Source organism: Haliotis rubra, unplaced genomic scaffold, assembly GCF_003918875.1.
Source record: "Haliotis rubra isolate DU_JTF1 unplaced genomic scaffold, ASM391887v1 Scf756, whole genome shotgun sequence".
Lineage (NCBI taxonomy): Eukaryota > Metazoa > Mollusca > Gastropoda > Lepetellida > Haliotidae > Haliotis > Haliotis rubra.
The window spans coordinates 300733-324254 of record NW_025767475.1 but is presented as its reverse complement, the minus strand read 5'-3'; the positions used below and the strand labels follow the sequence as shown (position 1 = coordinate 324254).

At 40.2% G+C, this 23522-nt stretch overlaps 2 protein-coding genes and 1 long non-coding RNA gene across 3 annotated transcripts in view; 2 read left to right on the top strand and 1 right to left on the bottom strand.

Moving 5' to 3' along the window:
- Window positions 1-23522, top strand: part of LOC124260225 (polypeptide N-acetylgalactosaminyltransferase 5-like) — a 142881-nt gene that overhangs the window by 37486 nt on the left and 81873 nt on the right. The window lies entirely within an intron of this gene.
- Window positions 1-23522, top strand: part of LOC124260223 (polypeptide N-acetylgalactosaminyltransferase 1-like) — an 86910-nt gene that overhangs the window by 15438 nt on the left and 47950 nt on the right. The window lies entirely within an intron of this gene.
- On the bottom strand, window positions 14977-22943 carry LOC124260230. The gene is made up of 3 exons (XR_006894030.1): window positions 22790-22943; window positions 16877-16886; window positions 14977-14986 (listed from the first exon to the last, which is right to left on the bottom strand). It is a non-coding gene; the product is annotated as an uncharacterized LOC124260230 (long non-coding RNA).

Here is a 23522-nt window from a genome sequence, read left to right as displayed (position 1 = left end):
TTCATTGTGTTCAAGTTATATTATATGTATGTCAGAGTGACATGTTGTATGTGTTGTCAAAGATGATAAATATTATATATATGGACAAAGTTATTATTCTTGATTTGATGTAATATTTGTGGGAACCATTGTGTTTTAACATCATCAAAAAGCAATAATCATTAAACTCATAAGATTATTTATTCCACTCACGGAAGAGATGATAATGCTTTGTAACAATGGAGTTTCCAAAAGGAACGCCAGTACTAGCGCTATATATATTCAGAATCAGAATCAGTCTTATCTGGAACGGGATGATGTTTGATGAGATCATTACAATATCGTGTATACAGTTTAAAATTTGTTGCGAGTGATTTTGAATTAAAACGCAAAATGTCGTTTTTTCGAAAACTTTCTTTTGATGGTTGGTCCACTTTCGCACCAAACTCTTCAACTGTGAATTATGTGAAAAATGGATATCCACGCCATATGTTACAACTTATTATTAACTCATTCTGTCACTGGTGTGGATGCTGCACGCTAGAGACCATGACTGGTAATATGATGCAGTCATAATATCGAACCATTGAAATAGATTATAATTACTGATAAAACAGTTGTTCAGGTTCAGAAACTGACAAACGATTTGCGAGTCTCCTTTAAACCAGCAAAATAGAACACAGACAAGTCTATTACATTCAATAATATATTGAATAAACAATGAGCAAGGTCACAAGGAATATATTTCTAATACAATACTATTGTGTCTCAAATCTTAAATATGATCTAAATGTCTATAGTTACCTTCGTCTTGATTCTTGTCGATGTACTGATTGTAAGATTGTAAGATGTAAGATTGTTGACGGCAGTTGAGACTCATCGCTTTAAACTTTGTGGCCCATAATAATGAAATGATAATCAATGTGACATCTTAATTAACAAAGACATTACTCTCATGACATAGTAATGATCCACTTAGCTATGGTCGAGCATTTAGGAGAGTATGATATATAGCCGAGGATAAATCTAAATCTGGCCATACACGATTTCAAGGGTATTGGAAGATGTGTCATTAATGAACAAAATTACAATTGTTTCAAAAGTTAGAAACATTTGGAAACGATAGCCATATTTACAGACCTTTGTCATATTTGTTCATAGTCTCGCAAATGCTCTTTTATTCCATAAACTCGCAAACGTTGGTCATATGGGCTTCGTATGATATGATTATTTTCTAAATTTGGGAAATACTGCCCCTTCGTAATTCTTACGCTTCATACTTCACACCCTATGTACTCTGGTTTTCCACTAGGCCTACAAGACTATTAACTGACTGACGGGTACAGCAAACAACCAAAAAACCCCAAAACACCAGGTAGAAAGAGAATACGTAACGTCAGTGCAAATACTCAGTCTTAACTATCCTCCGGAACAGGCTAGCTATTACAAAAACGTTCGTAGCCCTACGAACTTCTTAAGCCCATTCTTAACACATTGTCTACGATCAAAGTTAAGAAATCTTAGGTCTACAAACGTTTCGATAATAATGGCTCAGATTCCGTTTTGTGTAAGACATGAGTAAATCATATGAATGGACAACTGCAAATAAGTAATGACAGAAGGTGTTCTTCTCTGTCAGTAGCAACCAAAATGGGCAGGATGTCACCTTTGTCACCCAATGTCTTGCACGCAAACATATGTGGTTCACGAGGGTGACATACCTGTGTTACCTTCCCCAGACACGTCATACCGAACGACGTTTAGCTAAGGTGCTTGTTTTAACCCTGCCTGGCGCTCATCAACAGGGAATAGAACAGGACCAGTATAGATCTTGATTACTATAGAAATACTATGTCAGCGTGTGGTATCCACTTTAATACTGGGACATTGGTGGTAGCACGACACAATGGGCATATTTCAGTGTTGGTACGTGCAGGCACGATCACACTCGTTATGTAAGTGCATTAATGTCCAACATGACCTTAAGCTCAAGGCAGATCAATATGTGCGTAGGTGGAGACGAGATAACGCGTGTGCGAGTTCTGGCACAACACATCATTGTCAAACATATTACACAACGTGTGCAGGGTGCTAAACTAATTAAAAGTAATATGATAAAAATTAACAAAACTATTAACCTCACTATCATTTACATTAACAACAAACATTTATGCAGCATGTTTTTTTTGTTAAGTCACAAAAATAGAGATAGTTGATAACACACGCTTTACTGACTGCTGCAAACAGCTTCGTGACAGTTGATAACAATGTTGGTGTGTTTCTTATGTTTGTCATCTCAATCCCGATCAATCAAACAAGTTGACAGTAAACTGAAGGCATGTTCATGACAGTCAGTTGTTAACATGTTTTGACAGCCCAGCAATACCCGGCTGATGACAGTCAGCTTGCAACAATTCTCTAATATCAGGGGCGGTGGGGTAGCCTTGTGGTTAAAGCGTCGGTCACGTCACGCCGATAACATGTTAGCTTCGAATCCCCATCAGATCGGGCACAATCAGTTGATAACATGTCTGGTGTCCCCGCCGTGATCAGATCGGTGATAGTGCTGAAAGCGGCGTTGTGACCAAACTCAGATATCAGTTCCATGACAATCTGTTGCTAAAATGTTTGTGACCGTCCTTTAATACCAGGTCAGTGAATGTCAGACATGTCAGTTGATAACATGTTTGTGACCTTCCTCTGATATCAGATCGGAGACAGTCAGTTGATAACATGTTTGTTACAGTCCTCTGATACCAGGTCGGTGACACACGTTGGCAACGTGTTTCACATGTTTGTGACAGTCCTCAGTACCACGCCGCATTCAGCAGTTTCCAACTATTTGTGACGTCTGTAAATAATCGAGATCGCCAGACAGTCCAGTTGATCAACATAGTTTGCATCGATCTGCTCACAACACCGATGACAACGTGTCAACCTTCACATAACTAACTAACTAACCTCACACTATATGAACTAATATTGAATATGATACCCGGTGGTCGATACTGCAAGTAGCATCAATATTTAATCAATATACCTGTAGTTACTTTAATGGGGACTTCTGTTTGAAGTAAAAAATAAACTTTACCACATGTTACCGGAAAACATCAATAACTTGATCACATTAAATGTACTCGACTCAACACGAATCTATAAATCAACAGACGTCCATCTGTCCCAGCTTCCGAAGGGCACTACCACATCACTGTGTACGGGGAACTTGGGGGGATATTGTGATGTGTGTGGTAATGTCATAGCTGTAACTCTGCACATAAAGGATGAGACGTTCAACACGTAACGTCCTCAAAGTTTCCTGCGTGTTGTTTTTGATCGTTTATACAGCATGGATTTTGATGCAGATCATTGTTCAATTCAAAGAAAAATCGTCTAAACCACAAAGTGATATCGTTGAAGTCTTCATCAAATATGCTGAATGGGACGGAAGTCACATACAAGGTGATGTTAAAAGGGGTTTTCAGAATGTCGATGGCTTAGAACAAGCAAACATATATGGCGACGGTTATAGGAAGGTAGCAGGCGCGATAAGAAAACGCAAGAAGGATATGCTCCCGAGCAAGGCGGTAGAGCAACATGACCGACACACACAGAACACACAGAGTGTAGAGTATTACGTGGAGGAGTACGGAGGAGAGGACAGTAATGTGACATATCCACCGTTTGTGGAGTACAGTCCAGAGAATGGTCCAAGTAAGACCTTCTCGTTTGTTGGTTGTAAGGTGGTGCCTGGGCTCGTCTTACCGAGGAGATGGGTTCGGCTCACGAAATGAGGACGTTTCGAATTCGTTACACCCTTGTGTTAGGTCATCACATATTGTGTTGCGTATTCTCTACTACTTGTGTAACGTACATTTACAGTAAACTCTATCACACGGTTGTCAATAAGGATACTATTGCATGTTTCCCGATAGTTAACGGTTCCTTTATAACAATTGCCAGCAGAGGCAGCAGTTGGTGTCGACATATCAAAACTGCTTGGGTAAAAGAGATACAATCGAGCTTGCCCTTTCTACGACGATTCAAAAACAGCCACGGGACTCAACAGTAGTAGATGCCAATTCATGTGACACAAAAGCATTCAAATGTAAAGTTTGGCTTCAAAAAACTTTACACTGCGATATTACTCTTTCCTTTGACAATAACTGTGTTGAGGATTATGTTCTTATGCTTCTACCACCTATTTCGGTAAACACCTCATTCTGTCGATTTATGGTGATTAAAATGATGCAAGTTTATCATTACATTGGTCCATAATGTAGAGACTTCAAGTGATAAACTGTACCTACTGCAACAACAACTGGACAGTTAGACAAGCGAGGCGAAGGAAAGATTGGTCACATTTAAGCTCCAACTATTTGTTTATATACGACTGAATGCTCGGATCATAACTGTAGACAACTGTCTCCCTAGGGGAATGGGGAGCTGCGTACATCTACAAGCACTCGAAGCAGGATAAGGAAAGAAGAGAAATGGCTTCAACCAACTGGTGAGCGACCGGATCTCTGTTCATCGGCGTCTGCCAGACAGTAGGCTTGAAGAGTACGTATATAAACAAAATCAAAACGAAACCTATTGAAAATCCCTGCTGGTATCCATGTTATCTTTCCGACTATATAATGTGCTTGATTTCATGCTGACACCAGGTGTTCGGATAAAGTTGGACGTTTCCTGTGACGGCACCAGTCAAAAATATAATGTAACGTAGCGATAAGGCAAGTCAAGTAATCACCAACGTCATGTAAAGCATTGCCAAATACGTTATTTGTTTGGATTTCCTATGTTATATCGCACCTTATGTATCAGGTGCGCATAAACGCTTACGTTACCAATATTCCCTGTTAATATAAATATGAATGACATTTCGGATGACTGTAATTCCAGTTCTGTGTTGCATACAATGCACACTATTAAAAACGTCCCAGCTTGCAGACAAGAATTCCAACACCTGACATATTCATTATAATATTATTTTCATTTGATCTCAACATTTCATGTGTAAAATTCTGCGATCGTCATCTGATTATATACAATGCTACACAGAGGTACCAGCTTGCTGACATTAGAGAACGTAAGATATTAACATAAATATATTCAATTGATGGCCTTAATAATTTCTAGTGATCTATTAAAACATTATATATTTTTCAACGACATTTTAGCATTAAGGGCCCAAAGCAATGTGTTTCAATAATGCTTCTGAATATTATGAACTAAAGTAAAGTTTTCTGTACTGAAACGGAGTTACTACTAAGATCAGTGAGTGAGTATGAGTTTAGAAACATTAAGTAACATCGCAAATGTATTTGAACACAACTGTTAACACTGTATATGTGTTATTATCCATTGAGTGTGGAAGACATTCTCGTGTGGCCTTCTGTCTACATGGCGAGACTTTGCAACTAGTTCAGAGAAGGGGAAATAATGAGTTTGTATTTTTCAGAAGTTATTTGGACTATATAAGCGGACATGCTTTCTTCATCACATCAAGACCGGTGTTTGTGTGACGGTCATGCTTTCGCCTTTGATGCAATATGTTCCGCTCTTTAAACATTGACATGTTGAAATAGAATGCCAAGAAATAAAATTTACATTAGAGACTGGAGGATTACATTACATCTGTTTTCATCTGTACAGAAGACTGTATTCATGAACTTCACAAAAAATTGTTCTAGAAGCAAAACAAGCTCACTCTATGATGCATGGGTTTTCAGATATGGATGTGCAATGGAACCTTGGAAATGCTTCCTTGTTCTCACGTGGGCCACCTGTATCGCTGGGTGAACCCCGTAAAGTGGAAGATGGGTGGCAGCCCCGCTGTGACTAACGCTGTAAGGGTGGTAGAGGTCTGGCTTGACGAGTACAAGTACCTGTACTATGAGGCGAATCGTTTGTTCCCGGTAAGCGTATAACATTGAGTGATGTTGTTATTTTATTAGTTGTCATAGATGCAACCTGGGATAGGGGTGTGTTGGAAACACATGGTATATATTTGGTAGGAAATGTGCAGATATTCCACAAATTGAAAGAACATAATTTATATATTACAATGTTCCCACTGTCTGTATCGGAATCCCCTCACAATACGACGGCTATCCCACAAATCGGAAGAGCATTTAATTTATGATGTTTCTGTAATGGAACCTCCTTATAATACCACCCGTGAAGATTCGGGTTCCAACTGGTCATCTGCAACCAAGCGTGTTGTAAGAGGCGACTAACGGGATCGGGTGGTCAGGCTCGCTGACTTGGTTGACACATATTATCGTATCCCAATTCCGCCTTATAGCTGGAATATTGCTGAGTGCGGGTGTACTAACTACAGTATTACTATCAGTGTCATATAACGAGAAAGGGTCGGAATGAACGACCTCTGATCGTGGATTACGATTTGATATATTGCTTAGCTATCATACCATGTGGATACACACGTCAAATCATTTACAAAAGGAACGCACATATAAAAGCTGAGTAACGATCTGGTAGTTGTGGAAGGTCTCGTATGCCATCGTACAGTCGACAACAATGTAACAGTTTAATATCAATAAGGAAAATATGTTTTCCAATTTCGTTTACCTACATACTAAAATGGACAAAGGTATAAAGTCAGAAAACAAATACATGACTCAGTTGTAAGTAAACTTTGGTGATATTACTGACCGGAAGAAGTTACGGGAAAGTCTTCATTGTCACAACTTCCGCTGGTATATAGAACATGTATACCCAGAGTGCCCCATCACCAAGGTCTTGAATGCAGGACAGGTTAACCTTTGACACATTCTACTACTGATTGAATTACAACTGAAATGGGCTGATATTTCTACTCTTATAAGGAATGTCGGCTTGTCCAGTGAAAAGATTATCTTCGTAGCCGAAGGCGTCAACACCGCTCATGTACTGCTCGATGTATGGATTGTGTGAAAATGGCATTAAATGTAACATGATTTTGATTTGTACATAGTTTACCATATGGAATGTAGTTGTTGACATATTAACCGCGTTTAATGCTAACAAGCGTCCCTTAACCTTTAAACACTTGGAACTTCGACCAGTGGCACAAACAAAATCTTCTACCGCAAATATGATAACGGCTGAAGATAACTGACGGCTCATGCGTCAAAACAGTTACTAATGAACTCCGACTTTCTGTCAAACAGATTAAAAGTGTTTCCCACCCAAGTCTCTGCGTGAGTGTGACAAGGGGCAGTGTTACATGTCTCCGTTCTTGTCTTGGCTTTGAACAGAAACAGGTGAGTATGTGACGGGCTGTTGATCAAGTTTCCTTTTAACCTTTATTTTGCTCAACATGCAAACTGCAAGAGTGGATTGTGTACTAACCGGTGGGCGATACAAACACACCTGTACGTGTCGTCACTTGCTTTGTTTGTTGTTTAACGCCGTACATAGAAATATTCCAGCTATATGGCGGCAGTCTGAACCAAACGTACATCACCCAGTTAGGGCTGACCCTCCGAAGCTGTTTTGTTACTGGGTTAAGAATACCATCTTTCTACTCTGCTGCCCAGTCAGCCTTCCGCCGGTAGTCAAACCAACCATACTTTCAGGGGAAGCCACAGAACCCCGCCAAATATTTCTTGGTCAAACCATCTTAAAGATTCTCTGGTGATACAAGGAATTCCACAGCAATTTTAAGGGTGCCAAGGTTGTTGGACAGAATCTGAAATTTTAGGTAGATTTTGTTGATGCCGATATCGATGTACTGCTTGACGGTACAGCGATGGGAGTAAGCCAGATGAAGTCCTTCACCAAGTCTGCCCAGAGTCGGTCATTTGTGGAGAAGCCACTGCAACGTGTATTTATCAGTGTGTGGAGTGAAGTTGGCTGGTCTTAAATGTGAAACTGAGGGCTTTCTTTTTGCTGCTCATGACCAGTCACTTCCCACTCGCAATCGCCAAAATGTGATTCTTAAACAAAATATCCATATGAAATGTCGACTTTGCAATGAATTCACAGGGACGGCCCAACACCCTGTCAGTGGAAGCTCTTCCTTGGCATAAACAGCATATTTTAACGACATGACGGCATGGCTCACTGTTTTCACTACCGTCTCCGCCATGCCTGTGGATTTGACTCTGATGTTCATCCAAGGTACAGCCCTGAACATGTCCAGGGCGTCATGGAAAATGCTGTTTTCCAACTTCTGAGGAATACCCATGTACAGCTTCAGAATTCCAGCCAATAAACCTGATCTTTTCCTTTTTGATAACGCCAATGAATTTATTTATATCATTGAATTTTTCTGTCCCTTTCGACAGCAACGTGATTGGCAAGATTCAGGAAAAGCATGATAAATATGCGGACCTCGCCTTTGAAATGTCTCGCTTGCATCCCAAGTACACTGTCGTCAGACTCCCCATTGTTGTCGGTGCCTTTGGTTTGGTACCTCCTGATCTCTTGGCGCAGATCAGGAGAGTGCCCGGGTTCTCAACCGGGAGCACAACCCTTCTGACACTCGGGTAGCGGGTTCCATAAATAGGCAAAGTATCTATATCAGATTGTACTTTGGTACTTCAAGTAGATGATGGTCGGCAGATCGAAGTGATCTCAGTAGACCACATTTGAGAATTAGATTGCATTTGTAGACAAGTGTCAAACTGTGGAATTAAACTCAAGCTTGTACGGGAAGCCAGTGCAGTGATATAAGGACTGGCGAAAGGTGTGAAGACTTCTTACTTAGTTAGTTCTTGTGATTATGCGTGCAGCAGTAATTTGCACACCCCGAAATCTGGCAAACTGTTCCTAGGAGATATGTCCGGGCAAACATTTGCAATAATCCAATCTGGATAACACAAGTGTCCGCACAAGCATATGAGCAGCAGCTATATAAATAATCGTCTGGACCAGACAATCCAGTGATCAACAGCATGAGCATCGATCGACATGTGTCAACCGACCCTCATCACCCGATCGATTGTAAAATCAATCACTGAATTGTCCAAAGTCGATTATCTCCTGAAAAAAACTCATATAGAGGATATATGGCTGGCGTTAAACAACAAACAATCCATACCAAGTTCCATGTGAGAGGTAGATGCAGTTCGTATTTGTTTCAGTACTGGAAGTTGTACCCTGGTTGGGTGTTAGAGGGCGTCATGAGCCCACGCCTGTGTGTGAGGAGAGGGCAGATTGCTGACTACCGCTGTAACGTGGAAGACCTGCTTCACTGGATGTACACTGAGGTCAGAATATACTTGATACTGTGTTGGGTGAGGGTGTCTTCAGCTGTGTTCATAAGGACAGTGAAGTAGACTAATGGTTAAAGCGTTCGCTCGCTACACCGAAGGCCAGCGTTCGATTTCCCACATGGGTACAATGTGTGAAGCCCATTTTTTGTTGTCCCCCTCCGTGATATTACTGTAATGTTGCTAAAGTCGGCGTAAAAATAAACTCACTCACTGACTGTGGTCATGATCAGACCCTTCATGGTTCCCAATTAGGTCATCATGTGTTTGCCAATGTTTGAAATGATTAGTATTTTCCTTTTGCCGGCACAATAACCGTGCTTCTCGGTTTCGGTGTCGATAATATCTGACAGTGCCAGGTTAATGTGGTGAGAGCGAGTGTTGTTTTACGTCACTTTTAGCAATAGTCCATCAATATCACGACGGGGGGACACCTGAAGTGAGCTTCACACATGGTATCCTTGTGGGGAATCAAATCCACGTCTTCAGCTCGACCAGTGAACGGTTTAACCACACTCCCAAGGTTAGAGTCGGTTTGGTTGGTTGGTTTGTTGTGTAACTCCGCAACCAGCAATATTCCAGCTATGTGGCGGTCTGTAATTAATTGAGTCTGGCATGAACATCGATCTACGCAGTTGGGATACGATGACATGCGTCAACCAAACCTAATCACTTGATCCCGTTACTTGCTCTTCTAACGAGCATGAGTTGCTGAAGACCAATTCTAATCCCGATCTTCACAGGTCTAAGTTGAGAGGAAGTTCCGTTTAGGGTCATTATTTGGGAAGGAACTGTGCATGCACCATGTTGGGAGGACGAAGCCGTTCAGAATACCATTTGCTGCATAGTGCCCGTTTAAACATGTTCATGATTAGTTTCAGTGTAGGACTCGCAGAAGTGACAGTTAGTTAATGCTTTTGATTGAAATGTTTTATGTTTATCTTCAGGATAAAGCCCTTCGTCTACGTAATTCAGACAAGTGTTTGACAGCTGGAGAAAATTCAACACTTCTTGTGAAAACGTGTGACGATACTATGAATCAAAGATGAATGTTTGAGAAATCCAAGTTTCAGCTTCACAACACGTAACACATAACGGGACTTCATGTTTTGCTCATTGGCGTGAAGCGTTTTGTGAATGTGATTGCATAGTTCAAATAAGCGCGATAGTGTACTGCTGTATTTACATATATTGTCATGTGGCGAAATTGATTAGGTGCTGCTGTGACCGCATTTGTATCGCAGCGACAGGAGATTCACACTGTTCTATAATCAACTTGTTACTGATGCGTCAGATAAGGAACGTCCTGTATATGCCCGACCTCAAAGCTTAAAGGCCTCGAATGTTGTAATGCAGATCAAACCTCCTTTAGACAGAGTCGAATGGCGTTCACTGAACTCGCGCAGTCAAGATGGCCAGATTGTACATTGAGAAAACAAGATCGGTCAAAAGATTCATTGGTCTTCATATTTTGGACCAGAGATTTGGAGAATGTCATTAAATATATAAAGGGAGTTAACTTTTTCCGGTCAGCCAACATCACTTCTCAAGTTACAAGAAGATCAGTGGTATGATCATCATTCTGTGCCTGTCCTATTGTGCAGGTTGTATTCCTGGTGCTAACAGGTAAATTTTGCTATCTCTGTCTTTACAGTTATCACCACTACTCGTGCATTATCACCTTTTACCACTCTTTTTGTAATGCCATAGTGATGTATATATGGATATGTATTGATACCTCAACACAACTTTTTTTAGAATACAGCTGTTTATTGCATTACATTCCTTTGTGGTTTGTTTCACTCTAGTATTTGCTCAGACTGATTCCTGGTTATCTGGTTTGCTTCACCTTGGGAATCACACGTAAGGAGAGAGCGGTGTGTTATGATAGACAATGTCAGTTCTTGTGATGAAACCTTTCTGCGTTCTACTGTCTTGGCTTTAACACAGTTCTAGGGTTACCGATGACATGTGTCAAACACTGCTCTTTAACATGGTTGACACATGTCATCGTATCTCAATTGTGTGGATCTACGTTCCTGCTGTTAATCACTGGATTGTCTGATTATTAGGCTATTTATTATGAAAGCCTTATGCTGCCACTTTTGTAGCATAAAATATACTCAGCAGCAAAAATAAGTCAGTATGAATTCAAAATTAGATAGGCCCTGTAATTAAATCATTACAGAAATGGACATAATAAGCGGATCAAAAATGTGTACAATATCTTGACACATCAATTAAAAACATCAAATTCAAGACATTACGTGAACGTTTGCAGTCCATTCAGACTCTTGACTTCAGCATCTAGTGTGACCACCACGAGCGGCAATAACTGCAGCACAGCGTCTATGCATGGAGTGCACCAATCAATTGATGAAGGCCATTGGCACCTGGAACCACACTCTGAGAAAGGCCTGGAACAATAAATCGGCTGTGTTCGGCCTTGGTATGACATTATTCAGTCTCCTCTGAAATCATCCCAAAGGTGTTTATTTGGAATTAAAATAAGACTAGGGGCTGGCCACTGCATAATGTTGACACTGTTCTGCTGTAGGAAGTCCCGTGTAGCTCTGGAGGTATCGGCCCGGGAGTAACGCTGACCACGTCGTCGCCATATTCTTGTTCTGCCATCTGCAGTTGATACGCAGTACCGACTCTCATCTGTGAACAGAACAGTTCTCCATTGCCTGTATCGCCAATTTTGGTGTTGTAGGGCAAACTGTAGACGTTCACTCCGATGACGAGGGGTGAGGATAGATCCACGGTAAGGTATAAGGCAATGGAGGTTCCCGCTGTTAAGATGTCGGCGTACTGTATCAGTACTGATTGGTCTTCCGTGTGTTCCCACTGTCTGGCGTGCTGTTTCGGATGCCCGCATGAAGGGATTCTGTACACGCTGTTGCACAACATGGTGGTCTTGTCATCTTGTGGTCACCCTTGGTCTGCCAGTGCGGTGGCGATCATTTGTGTTAGTGGTGGCCCGGAAACGTCGCTGCAGCCTGTAGACGGTCCGAACGTTGACCTGGAAGTGATTGGCAACAGCTTGTGCAGTGTGGCCAGTTTCAAGTCTTCCTATCGCCTGGCTTCTCTGAGCTGTCAAAACATTAAGTGAGCATACAGATATCCGTTTCTGCGAAGGAAAATTCCAAGTTTCTTTTGCTGCTTCGTATATGTAAAGTTGCTTCAACTACTAGTTCATTGCTTCTATTATTTTCTCGTTACTTCGATTATTTTCTCGTTGTTTCAACTATATTTTCGTTATTTCAACTATTTTCTTTCTGCTTAGAATTATGTTTTCTCGTTTCATTTTCTTTTTCTAAAACTTGAATTTGAAGTATTTAACGTGGCTTCAAGTTTCCTTCAATAGCTTGAAATTTCAAGTATTTGCTCGATGCTCGAGTATGTTCTCATTACTTCGAGATTTGAAAAGTTGAAGAAACGAGAAAATACTTACAATAACAAAAAAACTTGAAGCAACGAGAAACTACTCGAAGCAAGGAGAAATTGATCCATGCAACAAAAACTATACTTGAAGTAACGAAAAAGTACTCGTGGAAACGAGTAAATATTAGAAATTTCAAATTTTTTAACGAAACATGAATTAACGAGAAAAGTCTTGAAATTTTAAGTCTTTGAAAGGAACTTGAAGGAACGAAAAAATATTTGAAATGACGATAAATACTCCCAAGCACCGATAAAATGATCGAAGCATCTAGAAATGTCGCTGAAGAAATATGTTATGCTACAAAATTGGCAGCATAAGGCTTTCGTATTTTATTGACTACATACTCAATTTAATTATATTTATTTTGTATACTTGTTTTTGTGTCAACAGCAGTAGCACTAGAGAACATCTGTTCAAGTCAACCGTAAACATATTTCAACACCAGTATGTAAATCATGACTGTACAGCTGAGGTTTTTCAACTGCTGCTCCATTTAACCTGAAAAGAGGTTGCGAGGTAACCTTGTGGTTAAAGCGTTGGTTAGTCACACCAAACACCCAGGCTCTATTCCCCACATGTACACCACCTATAAAGCCAATTTCTGGTGTCACCAAGATATTTCTGGAATATTGTTACAAGCGGACTAAAACTAAACTCACACACTCGCTTTAAGTTATCCGCCCCTGACGAGAGAAGACGTGTGTGCGATCGTCTCCGAAAACTTCATCAAGAATCGAATCGAATCAAAGTAATTTCAAGCCATCCGTCGGAAATATTCACACTAAAAGGCGATATTATTTAATAGATCACTGAACTTCTACATTCTGTCGCAAAATTTGAGAAATTAACTTTATTCACAACATTGATAGAAAATGTGTGAGAGACTCGAAGCCATGGACTATGTTGAAAGCGTCATGTCTCAACAAAGTGTAATCGTAACAAGTATCAATGAGTGTGAACCCTCGGCCCCGAAAAACCAAAAAGTTATTGACGATGGCGGGTGCTGTGATACAAACAAATCGCATACTGCACAGGAACAATCTCACGGTGAGAAAACTGATTCAACTTGCCAAACCAAAGTAAGTGAAAATATGTTTTCCAAAATGTTCGATGCTGTATCCACACTTACGTCTGAAATGCGAGATATGAATAAATGTCTATCTCAACGCATAAACTCTCTCAAAAACTCGTTGGAGGAAAAGATATGTGAAAAATTTCGACAAATAGCCCGTGATGTGATAGACGAAGAAATTAAAGCTGTGAAGGATGATTTTCAAAGTAAATGTGAAAGACTCAATGAACAAATATCTACGTTGGAGAAAGGATGTGAAGAAATGAAAACTACGTATGCAAATGCGGCGAAGGTGAATTCTTCCGGTGTAAATATTGTGATAAAGAATTTGCCAAAATCAGCGAGTGAAGAAACTGACGCTAACGTGATTTTACAAAAGGTGAATTCATTGATCTGTGACGAACTCAAGCTACGGATGTCCGTGCTTCTCGTGCTGTGAGGAAAGGTGCAAATCAACACAGACCAGGTATTGTAATAGCGACGCTGGACAATAAACACGCTGTGAGTAAAGTATTCAAGGTAAAGAAATCATTAAAAGACATTAAATGCTACGAGAAAGTGTACATCGAGAATGAACTTTCAAAAGAGACAAGAGACACTCAGTCATCCATGAGAACTATGTTAAAGCATTTGGGTAAATCCAATGACTTTCACATTCGAGGTACAAAGCTTGTAGCAAACAAGACATAGGACCGTGTGTGGCGTGTTTGTTTTCGGAATTGTCGTGGATGGTCACTCCATGACAATGAAAGTTCAGATTTTAGATCCTTTGCTGTTTTTTCAGGAGGTTATGATATTATAGCCTTATGTGAAACTTTTTTAAGAGGAAAAGATAGTTTAGTTTTAGATGGTTTTACTTACTTTGGGCATAATAGGACATCTCTGCATAAACGTTCTAAGCGTGGTTCAGGCGGAGTCGGCGTACTTGTAAGAAATTCTATCCTTGAACACTTTTCTTGTAAAATAGTTGATAATTCAGTAGATGATATCGTCTGGCTAGAGTTTGAATCCTGTCATGATAGCAGCTGCTCTGTGTATGTCTGTGTATGTTACCTCCCGCCAAATGGTTCTTCACGTAAATTGGATCCTGAAGAGTTTTTTAGCCGGTTACTTGGCCAAGTTTATGAGTACCAATCCAAGGGTATTGTTCAAATCTGTGGTGATTTTAACGCAAGGACGGGTGATCGTGATGACTTTGTACATGGTGTGGACTCAGTACCTACACGTGACGTCATAGATAATACCGTCAACTTGTACGGTGAACTACTGATAGACTTTCTGGTAGACATAAACTTCAGTATGCTGAACGGTCGATATGAGACTGGGAACAACTTTACTTATATCAGTCCACAGGGACGTTCAGTTGTGGATTATGTGTTGGTGCCCCACGAGCAAATCCCCTTAATTTCAGACTTTCAAGTGTTACCAATATCGTCGATAATTGATCAATACAATGCTGATGTTCCGTGCTCTCTCCCGGACCACGCCATACTGCAGTATACTCTTGACCTGTCAGGATTTGTGACGCCACATGATGATGTCGCCCCAGAGAGCAGTGATGTCACCAGCAGTACAAAATGGTACAGTTGTAAGCATATCCCTAAAGACTTCCTAAACAATGACTCCTCTGTACTTCTTATCTCTCAAACAATCGACAGAATCCAGAAAACTGTTTACAATGCAAACGAAATCGACCATGCGTACGATGACTTTGTCGACCTGATACATCAGGAGATGGAAGACAAGTTGCCTGTTCTCAAGAAGAATTCTGGACCCGTACCTAAGAAGTCGTTCAAGAAGCCGTACTGGTGTAATGAACTGCAAATTCAGTGGGATAAGACGTCACGGTGTGAACGGGAGTGGCTACATAGTAAAGCCGGTGTGTGTGTGAAGGCGAGATTGAAGCAGAAATACTGTGATGAAAGACGAAAGTTTGACTGATTGAACCAAAAATTAAAGCGGCAACACCAAAAGCAAAAACAGTTCAACCTCCTGGATAAACTGAATCAAGCCGATGCTGACTTCTGGAAAATAATCGGCAATCTTGGAATCGCAAATGAGAGAAAACAGAAACTTCCTATGGAGGTGAAACTGGAAGACGGTACTGTCGTCAGTGACGTGCATTCTGTGCTGAGCAAATGGGAAAGTGACTTTAAGAGGCTGTATTCCGGAGCAGACGGCGACGACTACGACAACCGTTATCTAGGTGAGGTGAAGCGTGAGGTTGAACTATTAACTAACGGTAATGCTGCGCGGCACGAGGAGAGCGCTCTCAACGCACCGATCTCACGTGAAGAAGTGCGCAGAGCTGTGCACCGGGCGAAGAATGGTAAGGCAGAGGGTGTAGACAATATCAAAGCTGAAGTTCTTAAAAACGACGCCTGTATCGAGATACTGTATAACCTTTTCACCAAATGTTTTGATAGTGGCATCACTCCAAGTGCATGGAAACAGTCGATCATTAACCCTTTAGTGAAAAGTGACACCGATGTGCGTTCACCTCGAACCTATAGAGGGATCTCCCTAATATCTGTACCCTGCAAGATCTATTGTGATGTCCTCAATCATCGTGTCTCATCTTGGCTGGACTCTAGTAACATCTTGTCAGATTCTCAAAACGGATTTCGCAGACAGCGAAGCTGCTTTGATCACATATACAGTTTGTACACACTGCTGAAGACTAGGCTGGATTGTAAGCAATCAACTTATACTTGTTTTATCGACCTTAGAAAGGCTTTCGATAATGTGGACAGGAATTGCTTATGGTTGAAGCTGCTACGTGCAGGGATCAACGGGAAGATGTTCTCTACCATACAGTCTCTCTACCATAAAACCACTAGTGCAGTACGTGTCAATAACTTTATGACGTCATTCTTTCAAGTGTCAACGGGGGTGAGGCAAGGCTGCACCCTGTCCCCCACTCTGTTCTCCCTCTACATCCATGACCTGGCGGAGGAGATTACCAACCTCAATGACGGTGTATCTGTAGACGAACTCTGTGTCTCCATATTACTGTATGCAGACGATATAGTTCTATTAGCCCCAAGTGAAGACAAACTACAGCGAATGTTGGACGTGGTGACACGGTGGTGTTCTAGATGGCGTCTGAGTATTAACACGGATAAGACAAAGGTTGTGCACTTCAGACGGGTTAACATTGATATATCTAATTATCAGTTTCGATGCTGCAACACGGCCTTATCATACAGTGATTGTTACAAGTACTTAGGACTGTGGTTTGAGGAACACCTTGATAAACAGTTCACAGTAAAGGAGATCGCAAAAAGTGCGAGCCGTGCTCTGTCTCTACTCATCACTAAATATAGACAATGTGGTGATATGGCATATGATGTGTTCACAAAACTCTATGAATCAACAGTGCAGCCTATCTTACTCTACTGTGCACCTATTTGGGGACTATATGGACAGCGTGAAATAAGTAACATACAAAACAGAGCTGGTCGTTTCTTCCTGGGTGTACCTCGTAACACGTCTAACTGTGCTGTTCAGGGTGAACTTGGTTGGAGGACTTGTCTCACTAAACAGCGGATAGAGAGTTTCCGTTGTTTTGTCAAATTGTATCTAATGTCAGAGGACAGACTTACGAATAAGGTATTTAGGTGGTCCATGAATCGAAAAGGTTCTTTTGCTTTTAACCCTGTTAAATTGGGTAGACAGTTGCTGTTGTATGATACTTTGTTATCGCCGACTTCTGGTATCAATTCCAAAATATCAGTCATTAAACAACGTTTGTGTAGATTAGATGAGGAAAAGTGGTTTTCAGAGCTTTGGGACGACAAAAGCAAGGTTAACGGTAAAGTTACGCACTTACAGGTTGTTTAAAAAAGATTGTAGACCAGAACTGTATGTAAGATATATTATGTCTAAACATAGGAGAAGTAATCTAAGTAAATTACGCTGTGGTATCTTACCTCTTAATATTGAAAATGGACGTTATAGCAAACCCCCCCCACACCCATAAATCAAAGATTATGCCCCTTTTGTGACTCTGTAGAGTCTGAAGCCCATTTTCTTTTAAATTGTGCTTTTTACCATGATCTTAAAAGTAACTTTATAGACGAATTTAGTTTTAGCCCAGATGATAGTGATCATCCGAAATTTATTATGATAATGAATACTACTGAAATCAAGGTTCTTAAACTTTTAGCTGATGCTATTAACGATATGTTCCGTAGAAGGCAGTTACATTCTTAATATATTTTACCAATGTACTGTTTTCTGTATGTCATGAATACAATCGTCCAGATTGTATATTGTACATTTTTTAGTTAAATTATTTTAGTAGTGTCTCGTAAGCCAATGTTATGGCTGGGTGATATGTTTTATCTAGATATATGAAATATTGTTTTATCTGTAACATATCACGTGACACTTTAATAAAATATTTCTGTCTGTCTGTCTGTCTTTAACCTGAAACCCGGGTTGCTGCAGCTTCATTTGAAAGGCAGCCCTTTTAAGAACACTTTGTTCAAACGACACGCGCGCCGACGTGTGTGTGTGTCTTTGTGTGCTTCTTGTTGCATTTGTATGAGTTGGGAGTATTTAAGATAAAAGTCATCAATGCAGTAAAAACTGATTATTTTCTGACTAACATAGAAGTAGCGAATGAAGTGACCAATATGAAGTGAAGTGTGCCTCAGTCACCATGACCTGCTGCAACAAACGATTTGGGAGAAAGTTTGCAACAGTATCTATTCACCTTGACTTATTTGTAGTAAAGTATCTTGAAACAAATGATCATTTTGATCTTCAGAAGGTTATATGGATCAAACACTCCACACGGAAGGTCGTTCTTTTTCAAGGTGTATATTGAAGGAAGACATTGCGTACCCTCATATGTTTTGCGTCTCAGTATATACACAAAAGGGGGTAATGCTGTAAGCTGTGTATCTCACACACACCCACTTTAATCGTTATCTAACTTGTAATTAATGAAGGTATAATAATTGAATAGATATGTTAAACTTAAATATTTTTTCTCGAATCATAATTTAAGTTTGTCTACTATGTTTGTATCTGTTTATATCTGTAACGCATGACAATTGACTATAATCTGTCTTTATTATCACCAGGGTCATAATATATCACTCAAGCATAATGACACTACTTTCTTTGTAAATATATTAGCATAACGTACAATTATCAATATTCCAAGTTTTATAAACGCTGATTGCTTAACAGTAATTTGTCATCAACTTCGGCCATCTCACAAATATTATGCTCCCGGCAGGACAAGCAGGCATCCGGTGTATTTGAGCATGTGCCTGCATACTTGTTGACCTTTATCGAGTAGAAAATCATGTCAATGTTTCCAAGAGAGGAATACTTCCTAAATACAAACACAGTCGATCGTCGTTAGTGTGCTTTTTCAAAAGTTTATTTATAATTAGAACCCCTTTGGTCTAGAAAAGTTGGATCTTTTCATGTTTCATATTTCTGAAGTTTACATATAGATAATGGACGTATTTCAACTTCTTCTTTTTAAAATTTTGTTTCTTTCTCCTCCTTGTGTCCAAAAGAATTTATAATTTATACATGTGTAGGACACGTGTGTGGAATAGTATGTAGGACTTGACAACAACCAAGGCGAGTCTTTCACCTGGTAACACAAATTAAATACCGTTACCAACGACGGTGCACGAAGCAGCACTAATAGTATAGAAATTCAGTAAGCTCGCCTTTATGATGAAAAAAACATCTGCTCCACGTATTTGTTCATGTTCTGCTTATTATGGCTGTAATCCATCTCTACATTCACAACAGCACAGCTTCCTGTAATATGGATTTCGTGTAGCCCACATGGTGACATCCCTGGTATTGACTATGCGGAACGCAGTGCATATCACAGAAAGCAAACAAACACAATATGAGGCGATTGAGGTTTCGTGTGATCAAGGCTCTTGTCTTATGTACGTTGTTGTTGTTGTTACTGTATAAAACCTGCTCGTTGATACAATCTGTCGACAAGCAACTATCAAGTGATCACATAGCAGGATCTATATTTGAAAAGGGTGTCTCCAAAGGTGCTGTTGGAGATGAACAGTTTGTTTTTCAACATTTCTTTAAAACGTTATTAAAAACACATTATGAGTTGGATGCTCGTGGTAAAAATATTACTAATGTTGCTGAGTCTGTTGTAATGAGGAGGCATCGCAATGACACAGCAGGACAGCTCAAGGGACAAGAAAATTTAGAGATTCTGGGAAAAGGTTACCAAAACGAGCTGCAAATGAGACGGAAACAAGGGCGCCTGGACGAGACGAAGAACCACCATGGCCGACACACACAGAACACATACAGTGTGGAGTATTATGTGGAGGAGTACGGAGGAGAGGACAGTAATGTAACATATCCCCCGTTTGTGGAGTACAGTCCAGAGGATGGTCCAGGTAAGACAAGGGATCTTACTGCATCTGTTTCATGCTGATGGCTGCTCGTCTGTTGTTCATACACCACACACAATGACTGTATTACACAAATTTACTAACGTCAGGAAATACTGGTTTCATCCGGCGGTCATATGAACAACGTTTTAAATCTACGTATCATCTGGCCGTCAGATTTACACACGTTTAACTCATTAAGCCCGAGAGCCCCATCACTACTCAACACCTGGAAGCCCTCGCTGATTCCCCACTCTCTGTGCCGAGACTAATTAGTGCCAGTCACACCTGATTTCCCTGGCAGGTTTCGGGGATCACAGGAAACTGTCTAGTCGTACAAACAAGTCCTGATTGTTTAATTGTGTCGTAAAGATATATGTTGAAAAAAATCAGGTGTGAATGCATGTCGTGTATTGCAAGCTTTGTGTAATTTCATTGCAAGTTTCTCTTGTAGACCTTTTGTCGGCTTGTACATTTATATTTTATCACAATATGCATACACATGTATTCTTTGTATGTAACAGATGAGACACACGTTAACAAATTCTCTCTCTTATGTCATTGTGTGAGGTTTAAATTTACAAAACATCTATGACAATGACATACTGTAAAGAAGAATTTACTTTCATACTTTATAATCTTCGACGAAAATAGCGGTTTTGCCGATACATTTCAAGCGTGTACGAATTATTTTAATGAAAGTACTATAACGCTAGTCTGTGACTAGCACAAAGCACATTCATAGCATTGCACTTTATTTCATACAGATTTAATGCAGAAAACATACGTGACCATACAAACATACATATACAAAATGTAAACTATATATTCCTTGCATAGACATAAAACAAAGAATCACGTGATAGGGCGTCATCAAATTTCCCGAATAGAACGTTCGGTATCTCAACTGTTCAATGAAGTGGCTGGTCATATGTTATCTGCGACCAATCGTATCATGAGATACCTGTCACAGAGGAAAGGACAGGTGATGGGGCGTGGGCGAAATTTCTGAAGAGCACGTTTGGTCACTCAGCAGCTTGGATAGAGATTGGTTATTGGCTATACTGTTGACCAGTCGATATGCTGGGTTTCGGCTTTATCAACTCAAGCTATCATGTAACAGTTTGTGTATTGTAAACATACACACTGGTAACAATGTATGAAATATACACATAAGACAAATAGGAGTAGATAGTCACTTTTGGCGAGTTTATTTGTCCTCGTTTTAGTGTTTTTCGTTAAGTAAAACAAAGCGATTGAAATCCAACCACTGAGTAGAGGTAGCATTTATTTTCATATACATTTTATGCACAAAACTAGTACATAAAACATAATGGTTTGCTGTATATGTAAATATAATCTTCACCATGATACGAATGACTATCCAAACTAGAGTACACGCATTACAGAATTCACGAGGTGACACTATAATGAATTATTATAGTGCATAATCTTGCAGTTGACACGCCTACCCCCAATATTTATGAAGGTGGGCGTACCTATATCTTTACTGAATGCAAACGAGGTTCATAAGATTACAGATGTGCATGCATGTACAAACATCACAGAGAGAGGCGTGACTCCATAAAGCAAGATGTCCAATGATATAAGAGCGCATCTGTTTATTTTACACTTGTCACGGGACAAACGTTTCAACAAGGACGTAACTACATATGCATTCTACCGGAGTCTGTTATTTCAAGGTCGAAAGAGGCGTTCAATTATCTCATTACTGTAATCTGCTTGAATGATTATACGCATGTGTATCGATACCGTGACTGATATACTGTCCAGCTTTTATTGACGATCGATCAATAGAGACTGAGTTGATTGATACACGTGATAATTGCACCGGATTTGATAATTACACAGATAAAATACAAACGTGTTACAGAATGCTCATGTAAAATGCATAGAAAACTGACAATTCAAATCAACATGAAACTTTCAACAGCTTGAACAAAAATACCTTTGTATGGCTTACATGTAATAACTTATGATATTACTTCTGTCCATGTGTGACAATATTTTGAATTACCAACTTACTGTCTTTTGTAACAAACGTAGTAAAACATTTCATTATTGTAAACACACTGACATGTATATATGTATTCGATGCAAAGACGCGACTTATCACTTTATATTTGCTTAGGTAACATTACGAACTTTAGATTATGGAAAATAACTAGTTACAATTCAGTAAGCTTTAAATTAGTAACTTTACTTATGTCTAATCTATTCGAGCTTGGATGTATAATGATTGGTGTTTGTACATTGTGTTTCCTTATATGAAACATGACAACATAATATACACAATGAATGTTCATTTCATACATGCATAAATAGAGTACTCTGCTACATAGTTGTGATTAATGATCACGACCTTTCTTTAAAGAGCGTCACACAACCCATCCTCCGAAAGTGTGTGTCGAGGTTACAATGTGTGATTTTGGTTTGGTATGACTATTAACTCCGCATTCCAGCTATATGGCGGAAACCTGTAAATAATCGAGTCTGGACCAAACAATCTAGTCCTGCATGAGCATCGATCTACGCAAGTCGAATACGATGACATGTGTCAACCAAGTCGGCGAGCCTGACGTAACATACACGACACTGAAACATATTGTGTCGGAAAGAGAATATTTGACCAAATGGGGGCAACTAACTAGGCACATAACGAAACTGTGCATACAAGACTTTTAAATCTAAATTTATCAAACCTGTGTAGACACATAAGGATTTAAACTCAGATATTAGTGACATGTATCCAACATGCATGCACGTGCCACGTTCCGTGACGTCAGTGGGTTCGTCATTGAGACGTGCAGTACGTTGTTGCACGTGCATTCCGGGAAAGAGAAACAGAGCAAATGAATGCCACACAATACTGTCACTTTGGAAAGCTCAACCCCTGCCTTTGCGATCGTTCAAAAACTTAAACGGCTATTGAAACGCATAGCATGCCAAGGCTCACGTCTGCACAACGTCATGAGGCCATTGGGATGGTCCGTGGGGGAATATCTCAACGACAAGTGGCTGCACATTTCCACTGCCACCGGAACACCATTTCTGCACTGGTGAGACGCTACCAGAACACAAATGACGTCATCCATCGGCCACGTTTCGACGTCCACGTGTAACAACGCCAAAACAGGACAGATGGATAAGGGTGACCCATCTCCGCCACAGGTATCAGACTGCAGTGATGACTGCCCAGACTATCCCAGGACTTCAACGTATCCACCCCAACACAATTCGACAAAGTTTACGTCATGACGGGATCAGACCACGACGTCCCACCATACGGCCTTTCCTGACACAACGTCATCGACAAGCTCGACGAATGTGGTGCCGAAATCATGCCCGCAGACCCTTGTTTTGGTGGAGAAAGGTGG